The sequence below is a fragment of the Nannospalax galili genome, unplaced genomic scaffold, assembly GCF_000622305.1.
Source record: "Nannospalax galili isolate Female #2095 unplaced genomic scaffold, S.galili_v1.0 scaffold820, whole genome shotgun sequence".
Lineage (NCBI taxonomy): Eukaryota > Metazoa > Chordata > Mammalia > Rodentia > Spalacidae > Nannospalax > Nannospalax galili.
Genome location: NW_008346549.1, coordinates 1086055 through 1091403, shown reverse-complemented (window position 1 = coordinate 1091403; position 5349 = coordinate 1086055).

Genomic DNA, 5349 nt, shown 5'->3' with positions numbered 1-5349 from the left:
AAGAGATCCCATCCCCTATTCTGGCCTCCATGGGCACCTGCATACATGTGGCATACACGCACACAGACATGCACGCATAAATAAAAATAAAATCCTTATCCTTTAATCCCAGCACTTGGGAGGCAGAAGCAGGCAGATCTCTGTAAGTTCCAGGCCAGCCTGGTCTAAATAGGGAGTTCCAGGCCAGTTAGAACTACAAGGAGACCCTGCCTCAAAAAGACAAAAAATAAAAATAAAATAAAATCTTTAGGGGCTGAGAAGCTGGCTCAGCAGTTAAGAGCACTTACAAAGGATTTGAATTTAGTACCCAGCTTACAGTTTCCTATAACTCCAGCTCCAAAGGATCCAATGCATCTAATCTCCTTGGGCACCATGTTGATGACATAAAGCATCTAATCTCCTTCGGCTCCATGTGCATAAACACACTCACACACACACACACACACACACACACACACACACACACACACACACAATTTAAAAATAATATAAATGAATCTTTAAAAAATAAAATATTTTTTTAAAAACTTTTAAAATAGGGTCCAGAGAGATGGCTCAGTGCTTAAGAGTACTGGCTGCTCTTGCAGAGACCCAGGTTCAGTTCCTGGTATCCACATGATGTCTTACAACCATCCCTAACTCCAGTTCCAGGGCATTCTTTGCCCTCTTCTGGACTCTGAGGGCATTGCACACATATGGTGCACTTACACACATGCAAGCAAAGACTCAGATACGTAAATCAAAAATAAGTAAAAATTTAAAAACTTAAAAACTAACAACAAATATCTGTTATGTCAAACCAAATGACCAGGCGGGAGGGGCTTAACAAGATGGAAAGGGCTGATGGAGAATACTCCAGGTAATATCACTGAGTTGCCCATTTGCCCCATCAGTGGTCACATGGAAGCCCAGGTGCCGGTGCTCACAAAGCTGTGACAGGTACTCCAACTCCTCCACTGAAGGCCTCAGAGGGGCCATGTAGGGAACCTAGACTGCCCCTCTCACTGCTCAGTAACAAGCATACCATGATGATATGAGAGTTTGTGGGGAGCCTGGATGCCCATCCTGATGGGGTTTGGATGGGGTTTGTCCTCTAAGAACTCATGAATTTGTAGCTTGGTCCCCAATGTGGAGATATGGTAAGAAATGGAACCATTAAGTGGTGGAGTCTAGTGTGCGGTCCTCAGCCATAGGGGCACTGCCCTCAGAAGGGATTAATAGAGTTCTCAGGGGACCCTAGTCAGCTCTCATGAGAGACAGCTTCATGTCTTGTCCTCATATGTGTTCCCACCGCAGTGCCATCTCCCATGCTGTGGCATTGCCAAGGGGGTTGTCACCAGGGCCAGCATAATGCTGCCTGGACTTGCAGCCTCCAAATGGTGAGCTAACAACTTCTTTTTAAATTTTTATTTATTATTGCTGTGTGTCTGGATGATGTGTTTTTGACTGTGGGCATGTAGACGCCACAGTGTGCATGTGTAGAGGTCAGAGGACAACTTTCAGGAGTTGGCTCACTCTTTCCATTGTGGGTTACAGGGTTTGAACTCAGGCCAACGGCTTGCCTGGCAAGTGCTTTTACCCATCGAGTCATCTTGCCAGCCCTTAACCTCTTCTATTTATAAAGCTAATCTGTATTGGATATTTCTCTATATTATCAAAAACCAGACGAGGGCCTGGGAGATAGCTCATTAGGTAAAGTGCTTGCCTCACAAGCATGAGGACCTGAGTTTGAAACCCCAGCACCCACGTAAATAGCTGGGCATGGTAGCATGCATCTATAACCCTAGCACTGGGGTGGGAGTAACAAGATCCTTGGGTCTTGATGACCATGAAGTCCTGCCCAATCAGTGAGTGCTAGACCAATATAGACCCTCTCAAAGGAGGATGACAATGCTCCTAAGGTTAACTCATCTCTGGCCTCCACATATACCTGCACACACATATGTGCACCCCTACACACATTCACACACATACACATGCACCTACACAAACATGTATTTTGGAGAATAGACTAATACACACACCTATATGCCAGTCATAAGCCACCCTCTTCTTGCTGGGGGGATGTCAGAGGAGTCAAAGCAAGAGCCTTGGCAAGGAGCCACTTCCTTGTGGTGGCAGTCATCAGAGGCCACTGGGGAGTTAACCCTGCCTCAAATATAGAGGAAAAGATCTCCCTTAAGTTATAAATAGAGACTGTGTGGGAACCTCAACTTTACCTCCATACCACAGTACCAGCAGGGTGTCAGAAACACACATGCACAGATACATACATACAACATCACAATTTTTTTAATGGTTTAGGAAGAATCTTTTTGAGGTAGTAAATGTGGTTAGGCCTTGACTATGATGTTGGCTCATGGGTGCCTGTAGTCACCCCTTGCTGTCCTCAGGGAACTGGGTCAAGACCCTTGAGAATGCAAAATCCACAGATGCTTCACCTGCTATAAAATGATGCAGTGTTTCCAGAGAAGCCACACGTCTTCCTGTGTGTTTCAAACTGCCTTCATAATGCTTCATAGTGAGCTCCAGGCCAGCCAGGGCTACACAGTAAGACCCTATCTCAAAAATTAAAAAAAATTAAAAAACCCAACTTACCATAAAACAGTGTGCCATGCAGCAGACATATCTCATGGTCCCCATGTCTCTTGATATATGTGACACACACCTGTAATCCCCACAACTCAGGAGGCAACGGCAGGAGGAAAGTGAGTTCAAGGGCAGCCTGGTCTACATAGGGAGTTCCAGGCCAGCTGGGGCTACAGGGAGACCCTGTCTCAAAAAGACCAATAAATAAATAAATAAATAAAAAGTGATTAATCTAGAACAACAGAGTGGCAAGGAACTGGGAGACCACAGAGACACATCACCCAGCAGAATCTATTTATGGAACCCTTTCCCTTTTATTTTTTTCTTTTTTGAGACAACGTCTCCCTGTAGCTCTAGCTGGCCTGAATTTGCTATGTAGACTAAGCTGACCTTGAACTCACAGAGATCCACCTGCCTCTGCCTCCCAAGTGCGGGGATTAAAGGCATGTGCCACCAGGCCCAGGCTGGGATGAACTCTTGAAGATGCAGCTGCCTTTGAGTCATTTCCACTCCTGTAAGTAACCCCAATAAAACTCACAGATTCACCAAGTTGGACTTTGGTATATCTTTACTCTGTTGGCTTCCTATCTGGGATGAGTAGATGGTTGTCCACATCTCCCCAGGAATAGTGTCACACAACAGATAGAAAAAAACTAAAGAACATACTTACCTATAATCTGTGAATGAGAGGAACCTTGTGGGAAACTTTTTAAAGGCACTGAACTGAACGAAAATGAAACACAACAGGCCAAAGTTTAAGACACAAAAAAATGCAGTGTTAAGAGGAAATTTTATAGCTTCCAATACATATATTAGAATAGAGGAAAAACCATTTAAAAAGATGGGTGCGCTGGGCATAGTGGCGCATGCCTTTAATCCCAGCACTTGGGAAACAGAGGCAGACAGATCTCTGAGTTCAAGGTCAGCCTGGTCTACATAGTGAATTCCAGGCCAGCTGGAGCTACAGGGAGACCCCGTCTCAAAAAGACAAAAAAAAAAAAGATGAGTGCTGTGGTTTGTGTCTGTAACCCTAACACTCGAGAGGCAGAAACAGGAGGATCAGGAGTTCAAGGTCAGTCTAGGCTTATGTGAAACCCTCTCTCTGAAAACAGAATGGAACGAAGGAAGGAAGGGAGGGAGGGATAAATCTAAAATCAATAAAATCAGTAACCTAAACTCTAACCTCAAGATACTAGAGAAAGAGATGCTAGACAAACTTGATGCACACTGAAGGAAGAAAACAATACAATAAGAGTAAATATCAGTGAAACTGACACCAAGAAAATCAATGAAAAGTAAGAACTGGTTTTTTGTTTTTGTTTTTGTTTTGTTTTGTTTTTGGTTGTTTTGGTTGGTTGGTTTTTTCGTCTTTGTTTTGAGACAGAGTCTCCCTGTGGCCCCGGCTGGCCTAGAATTTGAGATATAGACCAGGCTGGCCTAAGATCTGCAAAGCACATGCCACCACATCTGTCAGAACCCATGTCATGCAATGCCACCATGTGGGACTCGAACCCAGGTTCTCTGCAAGAGCAGTCAGTGATCTTAAAAGATAAATAGTACTGACCACCTTTAACACCACAGACTGAGGCTGGGAAGGAGGAGGAGAGGAAGGAGGCGGAGGGGAAGAGGGGGAGGAGAGGCAACATACCCAAAGACAGTAAACCCAGAAGACAGTATACCCAAAATTGTGTGTGTATGGGGGCGGGGGGGTTCCTATGGGTATATGCACATGCAGGTGCATGTACATATGTGTGCACATACATGTGGAGGCCAGAGGTTGGTATAATTTCCATTTTATTTTATATTCCCCCAAAGATGGTTTTTCTCCAGTCCTTACAAATCCAGCTCTTTCATGGGGTGGATGTCACTGGCCTGAACCAGCAGGTCTAAATTGAAATGGCAATGTTTGTGCCTCCCAGACTTCAGGAAACAGGTTCCTGAACGCCTTTCTGTGAAATGGCACAGCTGATTCAGTAATCAGCTTTGCCAAGAGCTAGGGAAACACAGAGGCATCTAAGACTTTTCAGAATATTTTAAATTTATTCTTTGGCAATTTCATACAAGAATACAATGCATTTTGATCATATCCAACCCAAATCCCCCTCCCATTCCCAGGACCCCTTAATACTTCCCCTTCTACCTTCGTGTTCTCTTATTTGTCTTTCAAATAATTCACTGAGTCCAATTAGTGCCATCTATTTGCACATGCGTATGGGGCCATCCATGAGCATAGGCAACATACCAGTGGCCACACCCTCAAAGAAAAATGACTCCTCTTCCCCCATCAGCCATAAGCTTCAATAGTTCCTCAGCTAGGGGTGGAGTCACTGTGCCCAGCTTTTTAATCTGGGTCTGGGCATCCAAACTCAGGTCCTTATGCTTGGACAGCAAGCACTTTACCAATTAAACCATCCCCCCCCCCAGCCTCTGTACCCTCAATTTTGACAACTTGGAAGAAATAAAACAATTCCTCAAAAAGTACAAATGGTCAAAATTTAACATTAAAAAGATAATCTAATTCCAAGGGCAGGGGTACACACCTTTAATCCCAGCATCTAGGAGGCAAAGGCAGGCTCTGTGAGAAGGAGGCAAGCCTAATCTACATAAGGAGTTCCAGGACAACTGGGGCTACAGAAAGACCCTGTCAAAAAATTTTTTAATGTTGAGGCAGAAGTAGGTGAGTTCAAGGCCAGCCTGTTCTATATAGTGAGTTTCAGGCCAGCTGGGGGCTACAGGGAGACCCTGTCTCAAAAAGACCAA